Raw genomic sequence first — 13,885 nt, 5'->3', positions numbered from 1 at the left:
CCCCCCCCCCCCCCCGCCCCGGGCAGGATTCTTTTCCCGCCCTACACCAGTCGGCCCGGGCCAGGTGCCGTCTTCGGGCCCGGGTGCTGCTCCAGGAGACGCCGTGGCGACCCGGTTACTTGCGTCCGGCCCCGGCCCGGCAGAGAGCAGCTGCAAACTGGCCGAGCAGCGGCCCCAACTTAATTTCCTCCCCCTAGGGGCATGTTTCCCTGAAAAAAACCTCTCTGCCGCTCCCTCCCGCCTTCCCCAAGGGACCGGGAAAAGTCCGAATCTCCATAGAAAAGGCTCCCTGTAAGTGCCCTGGGGAGGGTGGGGGTGGGGGGGGGGGCGCAGTGGGCGGGGCAGAGGATTGAATTTCTCTCCTCTCCAAACCGGCCCTCGGCGGATAAAGCGCAAGTTTGTGCACTTGGTCGACCGAAGGATTGCAAACCCAGAAGACAAAAGTGTCCAGGGAGATGCGGAGTTTGCCCAGATTTCCCTGCGGATGGCTTTGCGGAAACGCCTGTGATGTGAACTTTCTGCAGATCGTGTACGGAGTGAGCTAAAGGAAAGGAGGAAGGGGAGCGGGGCGGGGAGGGCGCAGCGTGAGCGTGAAGTGTGCCCGTGTGAGTGTGTTGGGGGGGTCGTTGTGTGCCCGGGGGCGGGGGCGGCACTGCGGAGCCGGGGAGGGAGTCGGGGGCGCCCCGCAGGCTAACGGGTGCGAGGCGTTCTGCGAGCGCTGGGAAAGGTCGTTGAAGGAGTTCGCTGCACACACACAAAATAATCATCTTAAAAAAGAGTGCCGGGCATGCGCATAGAGAGGATGCCATATTGGAATGAGGCTGTAGTGGGAGTCGGAGGACCCGAGCGGGCGCGCGAGGGAGGCGGCGGGCGGGGCGCGAGCCAGGCGCGGCGGAGCAGGGGCGAGGCGGAGCGAGCGGGCGAGGCCGGCGTCCCCCCGGCGGCGCCCGGGGCCTGGGTCCACTCCGAGGGGAGGACGAACTTCACCAGGTAGGACGCCGCGCCGGCCGCCGTCCCCGCGCCCAGCCCGCCCCGCCAGCGGACCTCCGGCCCGCAGGTTGAGTGTGAGCCGCTCGGCTTCGTCTTCTTCTTTTTTTCCAGCTTCGGTGGGGGGGGGGGGGGGGGGGGAAGGGAAGCTCGAGCAAGCCCGGGCGTGGGAGGCTTGGGGAAGGGGGTGCTGCGGGAGAGAAGCAAAAGAGGAGAGCCGGAGGGGAGAGCGACAGCACGGGAGCAGAGCCCCAAACTCCGCTCTGCGCTCCGGGTTGTCATTTTTTGGCTTTTGCCGTCCCCCCCTCCAACCTCGTCCCTGGGCTTTGAAAAGCCCGGCCTCGCGGGAGGCCGTCTGTAGTTGCAAAGCGTCCTCCTCCCCGGGTGCAAGCTGTCCCCTCCCGCCGCCCACCTTCCTCATTCGTGCGCTCATTTTAGCGACGCAGCCGCCCTTGCTGCCCCGCGCTCCCCGGTCGCTTCCTTGCTGGGGTCTCTTTCTTCGTCTTCTTCTTCTTCTTTTTTTTTTTTTTTTCTTTTCTTTTTTTCTTTCTTTCTTTTTTCTTTTTTTTTTTTTGGTGTGTGTGTGTTGGGGGCGGGGAGGGGGAAAACCGTAGGGTGAGGACTGGAGACCAGCCGTCAAGGGTGTTAAAAATCGTTTACACATTCGGAGTCGCCCTCTTGGAAACATTTGCCTGTGTAGCTTGAAATGAGATTGTCAGTAGTAGTAGTTTCGGAGCGTGCTCCGGCATGGATGCTCTTTTTTTTTTTTTTTTTTTTTTTGCTTTAAAGTAATATCCTGTCACTTGGGGCTTTCCTGTTGTCTGCTCTCATATGACCTCCTTTCAAAATTGCTAATCTGATCTGGCTTTGAAGTGTATTTTTAAAATGTGTGTGTTGGTAAAAATCCGCCAAAAAAAAGAAAGAAAGAAAGAGAAAGAAAGAAAAGAAACAACTGTAGGAACTGCTAGATGTATTTATTGATTTTGAGCCGGGGCGGCGGGGAGAGGGTGCACCGGGGACGGGGGAACCGTGGGGGTGGGAAGTGGTCGGTTCGCGGCGGCCGGACGCACGTCCAGAGCCGGATTTGTACTTGTGTTTTCTTGCAAAAGCGCAGCGACTGCGGAGAAGGAGTATTTAGAAACCGTGCCAGTTTCAATATGGCGGGCTAAGGTGGCTTTTAAAAACTGAAAATAAAGGTTTTGAGGTGGGAAAAAACCCAACCGGAGTTGCCATCCCTTAGTTTCGACTCTCTTTGGCTACTCCAGGAGCTGTTTTAGCGAATTAAGTGGGAAAAAAGAGCCAGAATGAGCTGCCCTAGTTTTTTCCGTGTTAAGAGTGTGCGTGTCCAGTCCATTGCTGGGGGGTGGGGGGGGGGGGGAGGGGGGATGGGTGCCGCTGGTCCAGACCAGGGTATCCAAGCACGACTGCAGTGTGTGCCTTTGGATCAGTGGGCATACCGGTGTGTGCAGTTGGGGGGGGGGTGTCAAAGACATACGCCCCGAATGTGTGTGTGCGTCTTGGAGCCAGACCCTGCCATGATTTGACGTGACAAACTGCTGACACGTGGTGCAAAATACATGAGGGCAGAGGCAATGATTTATTTCGGCTTTCTTCGAGACGAGCTCTCCCTGTTGCTGGAGTCTGCGCGCGTGAAGCCCTACGGGGGTAGGCGGAGTGAGGAGGTGCTCATTCAAAGGACTAACTGTCCAGGGTATTGGGTGCAGTCTGGCTGCAGACGCCTGTGGGGTTTTGTGTGTGCTGGGGGGGCACGCCGCACTTGGCGGCGGGGGGCCCCACGACCGAGGCGCGGGGAGGATGGAAATGGTGGTGCAGAGAAGTGTCCGCGCGCGGATCTCGGCGGAAAAGTGTGTAGGGTCGAAGCGAGGAGTTGCTTTTGGAGTTGAGCTCTAGGGAAGGTGGGGGATGGGAGCAGTGTTCTCGGATGAAAGTGTCCCTTGCTCAGGTCCTGCGCGAGAAGGCTGGATCTGAGAGGGGCGTCCTGGGCCGTGGCAGGCCAGCGGGCGGCGCTGTCGCTTTGGGGTTTGAGTGGCGCCCTGGAAAGGCCGGCTTCTGGGGCCGGGAGGGTCTGAGACTGGAGTTTGGGGGCAAAGTCGGAGGCTGTAAGGGGAGTCCGAGGGGGAAGCAAGCAAACCCGAGCTCGCTAAGCTAGGGACCAGATCTCCAACAGGGGTCGCCAGTGGCCAGGACGCGGCTTCCGAGCAGAGGTCGCGCGCGAGGGACCCGGGGGGTGGGGGGCTGTGAGGCGGCTGTGCGCGTCCCCGGGGCCTGGCGAGGGCAGGTCCTGGGGACCTTATCTAGGCCAGCGGACCTGATGGTGCGTTGGCCACGTGTGCCGAGACGTGTTTAAATCTTGGGGTTAAAAAGATAGTGGTGGCTAGGTCTGCAGTTAGCGCAGTACCGCGGTTTCTGGGCATTTGCAGGGGCCTAGAGGGGGGGATCCATAGGGTTAGCTCGTGCTCCCCACTTAGACGGACGCCGCGCTGTCGGAGAGGCCCGTCCCTCGCAGTGCCCCGTGGGTGGGGACCCCACGGCAGATATTCCCTCCCACCTAGTCGGCGGGGCTGAGAGATCGGCGACACTCGGGCGGAGACTCGTTCGGCCCCCCGGGGCTGAGCGCGCGGCGCGTCCCCGGCCCTTCCAGCGTGCGCTGGCAGCGCGTCCTCCGGGGACAGCTCTCCCGTGGGCTTCGCTGGGGTGGAAACCAGCCTAAAATGGCTCTGTGCTTGTAAACTGCAGTTTCAGCCGGGAACCCCTCCCCTCGTCCTCCTGACGTCGCCGCTGACAAGCGCACAATTCACTCTAACGCCCCGAAACCCGCGATTTTGCACCGAGCTGTGCCGTGGACGCCAATACACAACCGATTACAAAGAACATTCCTCAGGATTCTCGCAGGGCCCAAGTTTCCCTTTCTTGGGGGAAGCAGCGGGAGGAGGGAGGAACCGAGACGCGCGGCGAGAGCCCGGCCGACCACCGCCCCGGAACCGGGGCCAGGGCTGCGGCTCCGGGCTGGGGCCCTTTCCGCGTAAAAAACCCAGAGAGGTGGCCCGGGGACGCGGCTGGTGGCCGTGCGGAGCGATCGCCACCGCCTGGGGCGCTCGGCCTTGACGGCAACTCTGGTGTCCGAGTGCGGAGACGACGCAGGCAAGCCTGCGAGACCGTTCCCAAACTTCTGGAGACCCGCTTGCAGTTTCGCTTTCGGAATTTTCGGGATCTTTGGGTTTGCAGAGTGGGGTGGGATTCCGGGAAGAGCCCGGCGCCACGGGCTGGTCGTGCGGATGCTCGCGCCCCTTTCGGCGCAGTAGTCCGACTTCTCACCACCCCGGCGTCCCGTCCTTCGCGCCCCCGGAACCCGCGGGCGCGCTCGAGGGGCCAGGGCTCCCACGCCGCGCGCAGCCCCCGCTCCGGAGAGCTTCCGCCCGGCACGGCGTTCGGTCGGCTCCAGCGGCGCGGCCGCGGCGGCTCCGAGCCACCGGTGGGAAACCGCTTTCGACCAGGGCAGACCCTGCCTGAATCCGGATCCATCGCCGCTGCCCTCCGCTTTCCGTCGCCCCGCCACCCTCTCACCGAGGCCAGGGGACCCCGGGGGGCCGATTGGCGTGTCTGCACCGAGCAAGTGGATCCAGGTTTCACCAGGTCGGAGAAAACGCAAAAACAGGCTTAAATTCGGCCCCAGATGCTGGGGAGGCAAGTGGGGGTGGGGAGGGCGATTGAGCGGGTACGGAGGGGGGAGGGGAGAGGCCTTGGTGGCCAGAGGAATTGTTGCCAGGCTCTCCTTTGAGGTAGGAGATCTGCTACTTTCTCCCTAGGACGCCTTAAACTGGCACACCCCGTGCTTCCTCCCTTCCGTAAATAAATGTTGTGTCCAATCCTTATCTTCGCTCTGCGCTGGGATCGAGCCTGCCTGAGAGGGTCCTAACCCTAACCCATGTACCCCAGAAACCCTCCACTCCCCTATCAAAGTTCTTACTGTGCGAAGGACCCATTCCCCTGGCCGTGTAAACCCGGTGGCTGGGTGGTTCAGCAGCCCCTCCCCTGGAGAGGAGTGCCCCCCCCACCCCCTGCTGTTCTGATGTGCGGTCTTCTAGAAGTGCCAGCCTAGACCTTCAGGGGTGAGAACTGACTATTTCCCATTTGGGTACCGGCGCTTGAGTCTCAAACAGGCCATCCCGCTGGGACCTGAATTTCACTAATGATGGGAGTAATTGATGTGTGAGAGCTTTTCAAGTCATGTTTTTGTTTTTTTTTTTGTTTTTTTGGCAAAAATCATGGACTTTTTTTTTTTTTTTTTTGAATCCTGCTCTAGCTAGGTATAAATGCCTAGATTCATGATTCTTGCTTTAATAAAAGCAACAACAACAAAAAAATCCAACCCCCCAGAATAGGTTCTTGAAGAAAGGGGAGAGCCTTGGTGACAGGCTTGGGAGAGGATTGGCCTCTCTAGTCCCTTTTTATCCTAAGACCTTCCTTTGCTGTCCTGGGAGTGTTGAATGTTTATCAAATCCCATTTCTGCCTGTTCTAGCTGAGGTGGCATTTTTCACCTTCCTTTACAGCCAGTGCCCACAAAGGGCTTGCCAAATCTGAGAAGTGCTGAGTGATGGAAACATTGCTCTGAACAGTAAGTGAATGAGGGTTCCCCTTCATTGGGACGGGCTGCTTTTGGAGTTTAAGAAGCCCTTGCAGGGGAAGCGTGGGGCTCTCCAGGGTCTGAACTTCTGCCTAAAAGTTTTTGTCGGGATATGGAAGTAAAAGGTCCCCTCCTCCTCTTTCTTCTTATTAGTGATTTGAAGAAAAATGGTCTACTTTGGGATTTGAATTACTTCCAGGTCTATTGTTCTAGGTTTGGACATTTCTCTGTTACAATGTCACTATTTGGAACTTGTGGAGTTCACTTAACAGGATAGTGGTCATAAGAACTTGTGAAAGGTCCTGGGTTCCAAACGAAATTAACATGTGTAATTCAAGACTCATTTTGTGTTTTTTGGTTTTGTTTTGTTTTAGCTGTTCTTGTCTCTATTGCCCCAATAACAACTTATTGTCCCCATTCTGCAATTAGGAAAAAAAATTAGGGAAGTTATACTTGTCATAACAAACCAAGCTGTGCATTCATTGGTGACCCAGGATCTAACCGCCTGATTGCGTTGAGGAGAACACAGAACCAGGAGGCCGGGATCTATTTCAGAGATGTTTCTGCCTAGCTGTGTGACTTTGGACCACTTACTGTATTTTTCTGAGCCTCATCTTCCTTGTTGTTGAAATAAGTGCTTTGGACTTGCGTTTCACTCAGAGATCTCCATGCTTCTGTTTGGGGGGGAAATTGGTGATTCAGCACATCTCTGTAGGCATGCCCAAGCGATTCATCTGTGAGACCCATGTCCGCGAAGGATGGTGAAAACGTTACGCTGGCCTTGGTGACGGTGGCTCCAGAAGAGGTCTGCGAAGGTAGTTGGGTTGTAGTTCACTGTTCAGGGTTAAAGTGCTGTCGCTGTTGAGTGACACAGGCTCCACGTGGGGGCACGTCTCATTCACGCCCTGGAAAAGGTGTGGTGTTGAGATCGAGGAACACGCCAGTGCGGCCTTTGCATATAATCCCTATGATAGCATGGGCTGGGCTGGGTCATTGTGGTTTTGAATAGAAGTCACAAAGAAGTACCTGGTTCGAGTATGTTTTAGTAATTCCTCGGACTATGAGGGGCCGTCTCAGATAGCCCTCTGTACCCCGCCATTGCAGACAGAGTGAGTACAGGGACCTCATCCAGTAGTCTTTATAGCGTGGGTGGGTGACGGCAGCCTGCTGGTACCCTAGTGAGTGGAGGAACCCAATCCGATGCTGCATTTTCCATCCCTGCTCTTCACGTTGGGCCACTAGGCAGTACGATTAGCCCTGAACAACGTGGGGGTTAGGGGCAGCAACTCCCCCCCAGTCCCAGTTGAAAAGCCTTGGGTAACTGGACGCCTCAAAAACTTAAGTACTAAAAGCCTGCCGTTGACCAGAAGAAGCCTTACCAGTAACATGAACGGTTGATGAATATGTATTTTCTGTGTTATACACGGTATTCTCACAATACAGAAAGCTGGGGGAAAGAAAATAGTTATTAAGAAAATTAAGGCAGAGAAAATACATTAAAATTTTTTTTTTTTATTTTAAATTTTTTTTTTTTTCCAACGTTTATTTATTTTTGGGACAGAGAGAGACAGAGCATGAACGGGGAAGGGACAGAGAGAGAGGGAGACACAGAATCGGAAACAGGCTCCAGGCTCCGAGCCATCAGCCCAGAGCCTGACGCGGGGCTCGAACTCACGGACTGCGAGATCGTGACCTGGCTGAAGTCGGACGCTTAACCGACTGCGCCACCCAGGCGCCCCTAAAAATTTTTTTTTTGATGCTAATTTATTTTTGAAGGAGAGAGAGAGAGACAGAGCGTGAGCGTGGGAGGGGAGCAGAGAGAGAGGGAGACAAAGAATCCAAAGCAGGCTCCAGGCTCTGAGTTGTCAGCACAGACTCCAATGTGGGGCTCAAACCCGTAAACCACGGGATCATGACGTGAGCCGAAGTCAGAGGCTTAATCGACTCAGCCACCCAGGTGCCCCAGAGAAAATACATTTAGAGTGGTATGTCTTATAAAAAAAAAAAAAATCTGCGTGTCAGTGGACCTACAGCTCAAACCTGTGCTGTTCAAGAGTCAACTGTACTTCCTCTCTGGGCGCCTGAGTGGCTCAGTCGCTTGAGCCTCTGACTTTGGCCCCCGGTTATGAGCTCAAGGTTCGCGGGTTCAAGCCTCACGTCGGGCTTTGCGCTCACAGCTCGGAGCCTGCTTTAGATTCTCTGTCTCCCTTTCTCTTTGGCCCTCCTCTGCTTAGGCTCTCTCCCTCTTTTCCAAAGATAAACAAACACACACACAAAAAGAAATGAAAACTCTGGTCTTAGCTACAGTATTTAAGAGTCAACTGTATTTCCTCTCTTTGTAAAACCAGAAGTGTCATGGAGAGCGCAGAAGACAAATGATTTTATTGGCTAAAGCAAACATTGGCTGAAGTTAGTGTAAACAAGACAGGACTGTATATTATAAATAAGGGAAGGTATTCAATTTAGAACTTGCATAACAAGGATATAAAGTTACCAAATAAAATTCTTTTTTTTTAATGTTTTGTTTTGTTTTTGAGAGGGAGGGAGGGAGAGAGAGAGAGAGAGAGAGAGAGAACGAGTAGAAGAGGGCAGAGAGAGAGAGAGAGAGAGGGAGACACAGAATTCAAAGCAGGCTCCAAGCTCTGAGCTGTCAGCACAGAGCCTGATGGGGGGCTTGAACCCGTGAACCGTGAGATCATGACCTGAGCCAAAGTTGGAAGCTTAACCTACTGAGCCACCCAGGTGCCCCCAAATGAAATTCTTTAAAAAAAAAAATTTTTTTTTTTTTTTATTTTAGAGTTCGGGGGAGAGGGGAAGAGGTACAGAGGGAGGGAGAGAGAGGGAGAATCCCAAGCAGACTCCGAGCTGTCAGTGCAGAGCCTGACATGTGGCTCCATCCCATGACCCTGGGATCATGACATGAGACAAAATCAAGAGTTGGACACAACCCATTGAGCCACCCAAGTGGCCCTCAAATAAAATTCTTAAGGATCGGTTTTGCATGATCATTTCAGTGGTATTCTGATTAAAAGATGCTAGCATCACACTCCCCATCTGGTTAGCACCCTAGTGAATTTTATCTATTTTATTTTATTTTTTACTGTTTATTTTTGAGGGGGGGGGAGGGGCAGAGAGAGGGAGACACAGAATCCGAAACAGGCTCGAGGCTCTGAGCCGTCAGCACAGAGCCCGACTCGGGGCTTGAACTCAAGCGTTGAAATCATGACCTGAGCCAAAGTCAGATGCTTAACACACTGAGCCACCCAGGCGCCCCTGGTGAATTTCAGAACGTGATTATGTTTCACCATGTACTGATAGTTAGGGCCCCTTGTGTTTTGACAAGATGACATTCACTAATCAAAAAGTTTTACTTTCTGTCACTTAGGTTTCCATTCTTGTGATAAGATAGATGTCTTTGACACTGAATAAGCGAAGAATCCATTGTGCCTTTCTGTTTCATTCTTTTTGATTTTCTTAAAAACAAAAATGACACATTTCGGTAGATACGGCGCTTGTTAAAGCATAGGGTGAATTCTGTAGGGCAAATAATGTTAGCAGCCCTGACTGTACAAGACTGGTTTGGAGCTGGTGGGACTGGGAGAGGTGGAAGAGATTTTTATCCTGGGATTTTTGTTTTTTCCCCCTGAAGTTTTATTGGCTGAGAAAAAAAAAAATCATCTCTTTTCTTATTCGTAAAAAAACTTTTTGCTTAAAGTAATCTCTACATCCGGCCTGGGACTCATACTTATGACCCTGACTGACATCAAGGGTCACACGTTCTCCACCAACTGAGTCAGCCAGGTGCCCTGAAAAAAATAATCTTTTTTTTTTTTTAATTTTCTTTTTACATTTATTTATTTTTGAGAGACAGAGACAGAGCACAAGTGGGGGACGGGCAGAGAGAAAACGAGACACAGAATCCGAAGCAAGCTTCAGATTGCACAGAGCCTGACGTGGGGCTCGAACTCACGAACCGTGAGATCATGACCTGAGCCAAAGCCGGACGCCCAACTGACTGAGCCACCCAGGCGCCCCTGAAAAAAATGATCTTAAAAAAAATTATTAAGGTGTACCTTGTCTACTTTCTCCTAAATTCAGCAGGTTTTTTTTTTTTTCCATTCCATTTCAGTTAAAAGTGAAGTATGAATCCTGCATCATTATAAGGTATAATACAAGAGTCTGAAATGCCGAATGCAGGTTCTCACACAGTGTTATTTTAAGTATAATTTCAGTAGGTGCTCGTTTAAAAACCGGACATGTGGATCTGTAGGTCCAGGGACTAATGACGGAAGGATGGAGGAATTAATAAGATTTGGAATTAGCAGTTTATTCCAGATAATGTTGAAAATAAAAGTACTTGCCTTTGTAAGCCTGAACTGTGTTCCAGCCACTGTGCTTCTCAGTTTTGTGTTTCTATTTCATCTAGGTTATGGAAATATCACCCCACTTTACAGATGAGACTGAGGCTTTAGGGAGCTTGAGTAACTTGCTAGCAAGGTGGAGTGAGAGAGATTGAGGAATTGAATCCTGGTATTACGTTGTTTTGAAACTGAAATTACTGTGACACGCTGTGCCTAGCACTTTAAATGCTTTAGCCTCCTTAATCTTTATAGGGGAGTGCTCTTATCTTTATTTTATTGATACGGAGATCGAGTCTTTGGAAAGGTTATACAGGATCATATAAATAGGTTTTTTTTTTTTTTTTAATGTGCTTGATTTGAAGTGCAGGTAAGACTAGAGCATTTCTGTTTGTATTTATTTTGGATCGTCCTGAAAGAGGAAAGCCTTTAAACGAAGCTGAATCCCCGTCTTTAAAATGGAGAAGTGAAACTACTCAGTGTTTCTGGGTTGGGATAGCATGCGGCTCCCTGGCTTGTCAATCAACCACTAAAAGTTTGGGAAGATGCTGCACTTCCGAAATTTCGGCTTAATTCAAAAAATAATTGGCTTTCATATCCACCGGTTTCCTTTTTTTCTCTCCTTTCTGAAAGACCTTCCCGCTCTAACGTAAGTGAGAATAAATTGGAAGCCGGGGAAGAGAGCTAGAATTTTCCTTTCTAGGTAGTGCTGGCCACCAATGAGCATCGTCTTCTAGATGCACCTTAGCATTTTGGTCTTTTAGGACGTTCCTGTTTTCTGCCATAGAACGCTGAATTCAGAGAGGCTCTTTGTGTGAGGCCTGGGAAGCACTGTGCTCACTCTGGCCAGGTCGGCTGATGTGCACGTCACGCGGTGAGCTTGACCTCAGGCTTGAAGCTGGCCATCAAAGCTTCTTTACTGTTTACCAGTAGAAACTAATTTCACTTCCTCTAAAGCTCAGGAGAAAAAGTCAAGTTTTGCACCAAATCAAAGTAGCAGGGGGGCGCCTGGGTGGCGCAGTCGGTTAAGCATCCGACTTCAGCCAGGTCACGATCTCGCGGTCCGGGAGTTCGAGCCCCGCGTCGGGCTCTGGGCTGATGGCTCAGAGCCTGGAACCTGTTTCCGATTCTGTGTCTCCCTCTCTCTCTGCCCCTCCCCCATTCATGCTCTGTCTCTCTCTGTCCCAAAAATAAATAAACGTTGAAAAAAAAAAAATCAAAGTAGCAGGATTTTAATGGAAATTGGCTCTTGGCGTATATGTATATGTATATATAGTTTTTAGGAAGTGCACTAAATGTAGATAGCCTACAGTCTGATGGGTACAGTGAACCAGTCTAGGGAATTCAGAACCCTTGGTCTGGCTCAGAGTTTTTTGTGTGTGACCTTGGCTAAGTCACTTTCCTTTAATCCTCCATTTTGAATTTTTGATTTTTTTCCTGTAGTGGATGGCAGATAGAATTCTTGCTAAGTACAACCGGCTTTAAAAGGTAAAGGCCGGGGCACCTGGGTGGCTCAGTTGGTTAAGTGTCTGACTTCGGCTCAGGTCATGATCTCGAGGTTCGTGGGTTCGAGCCCTGCGTCGGGCTCTGTGCTGACAGCTCGGAGCCTGGAGCCTGTTTCTGATTCTGTGTCTCCCTCTTTCTCTGCCCCTCCCCCTCTCACTCTGTCTCTGTCTTTCTCAAAAATAAGTAAACATTTAAAACAGTTTTTTTTTTTTTAATTTAAGAGTTAATTACGAAAATGTGTATGGTTCTGTTACACTTTTAAATATTTAAGTACTGGGGGCACCTGGGCGGCTCAGTGGGTTGAGCATCCAACTTTGGCTCAGGTCATGATCTCACAGTTCGTGGGTTCTCACCCCGCGTTGGGCTCTGTGCCGACAGCTCGGAGCCTGGAGCCTGCCTCAGGTTCTGTGTCTCCCTCTCTCTCTGCCCCTCCCCTGCTCATGCTCTATCTCTCTCTGTCTCTCAAAAATAAAATAAACTTAAAAATAAAAAAAAAGGTAAAGGCCATGTGGGGCGCCTGGCTGGCTCAGTCAGAAGAGAATGCAACTCTTTTATTTTTTATTATTTTTTTAATGTGTATTTATTTTTGAGAGAGAGAGAAAGACAGAGAGAGAGAGAGAGACAGAGCGCAACTGGGGTGGGGCAGAGAGAGAGGGAGACAGAGAATCCGAAGAGCATGGGACTCTTGATTCCGGGGCTGTGAGTTCAAGCCCCGTGTAGGGTGTAGAGATTACTTAGATAAGCAAAACTTAAAAACACGTTTACTTTTACGGTTTTGTGACAAACGCCCTATCTTTTTGTTAGAGAAGACAACACGTCTCTCTTTCCTAAGGTGCATACGCATACCTCACCCTTGCAAAGGACGGGTTGGCCCTTGTCGCCATCGCTCTGTTCTGACCTCCACGTTGGAAAGGATGTTTCCCTCTGGGTGGGTTAGAAAAAAACAAACACTCGTCAGTAGAGGTCATCTTGAGTATCCAGTCATAATCGTCTTGGGTGTGTGCTAAGCACAGACGCTCCCTGGGCAGCCGGAGAAGAGGGGCTCTAGCATTTGATAAGTGGCCAGTGGTGCAGGACGTAGGTTAGCGATCCCTAAGGGACTGTTCCAAACAGGCTTCCGTGGGGGCTCTTTCTGAAGGAGATACGCTGCTTCTCCAGCCCTGTGGAGACCTTGCGGAAACGCTGCATAAGACGAGTGGGGATAAGGGACAGAAAAAGTCGAGGGGGTTGGAGGACGATGCACATTTCGCTTGGATCAGTGTGGTGTTTGCCCTCACTCCTGCTGGGGGGGAGACCGGATTTGCCTTTCGAAGGGTGGAGAAGTGGGAAAGAGGGAAGGAGGAGCCTCAGGATGGAGGCCCCTGGGGAGGAGGATGAGGGTTTGGAGGTAGTTAGCCTGTACAGTCTGAACGGGAGGACAGACGTCATCAGCGTGACAGGAGGCCCTGAGTGCAAGCATGTACTTTTCCAGGCAGCCCACTTGTTTATGCATTAATATCCTTCTTGATCCCAACTCACGAAGTTAGACTTCCTCTGCTTTCATCACACTTAACTTTTTTATTTGCACACGGACGAACACCAGATGTGAAATCACCACTCTAGCCTCTGGCTGCGCGTTGATCGCTGGAGGTGGATCCTGTTTTGCTCACCCCGATTTGCCACGATTGGCACGGACGTGTCGACCCGTGGTCACTCAACGCTGCACTGTCATCCCACACGTTTGTCTTTATTCCTCTCACTTGTACTTGTCAGCCTTCATTTGCCATGTGGTGTAGTTAAGAAGGGGCGTTGAAAGTCCGGGGCGCCTGGGGGGCTCAGTCGGCGAAGCGTCCGACTTTGGCTCAGGTCATGATCTCACGGCTCGTGAGTTTGAGCCCCGCGTCGGGCTCTGTGCTGACGGCTCGGAGCCGGGAGCCTGCTTCGGATTCTCTGTCTCCCTCTCTGTCTCTCTGCCCCTCCCCATCTCGTGCTGTCTCTGTCTCTCTCAAAAATAAACAAACATTAAAAAAACCCCTTGAACTGAGTATGCTTTTCTCTTCCCGGCTAGCTGGAGAACACAGGACACCGTTCCCGTTCATCCTTGTGTTGCTACGAGCTTCAGTGCTTCTCTGCAGTTTATCAGGTTAAGTCTCTGAGTAGCCAGTTGGGCATTTAGGGCCTGACTCCTCTCTTTTTATGAAAGCTTTTGGGATCCAGCTCAGACCATGGGAGTAGTGTTTCCTTTTTGGAGTCTCTGTTGCCTTGAAGGGGATGCTGTATTATTTTCTCCTCCCACGTACTCTTAGTTTTAATAAGGAAGGTGGGTGAAGGCCCAGATTGCCTGAAGTGTTTGCCTGGGAGAGGAGACTTTTTGGAATCGTCCCTGCGTTTTGCAGATGAGAACAGGGT

The 13,885-nt window shown here is 51.7% G+C and overlaps 1 protein-coding gene across 5 annotated transcripts in view; it reads left to right on the top strand.

The window, feature by feature from the left end:
• Positions 1-397: 397 nt before the first annotated feature.
• Positions 398-13,885, top strand: part of SFMBT2 (Scm like with four mbt domains 2) — a 226,543-nt gene continuing 213,055 nt past the window's right edge. For 2 of the 5 annotated variants that reach the window (XM_047866406.1, XM_047866404.1), the window contains exon 1: positions 4,235-4,641. The gene's annotated coding sequence lies outside the window, so the exon portion shown is untranslated. Of the gene's footprint in view, positions 530-863; positions 991-4,234; positions 4,642-13,885 lie in introns of those variants that run through there. The other 3 variants (XM_047866407.1, XM_047866402.1, XM_047866409.1) reach the window with 3 other exon arrangements.

The sequence above is a fragment of the Prionailurus viverrinus genome, chromosome B4, assembly GCF_022837055.1.
Source record: "Prionailurus viverrinus isolate Anna chromosome B4, UM_Priviv_1.0, whole genome shotgun sequence".
NCBI lineage: Eukaryota > Metazoa > Chordata > Mammalia > Carnivora > Felidae > Prionailurus > Prionailurus viverrinus.
The sequence above is the reverse complement of the archived record's forward strand: the minus strand, read 5'-3'. Positions and strand labels throughout refer to the sequence as shown.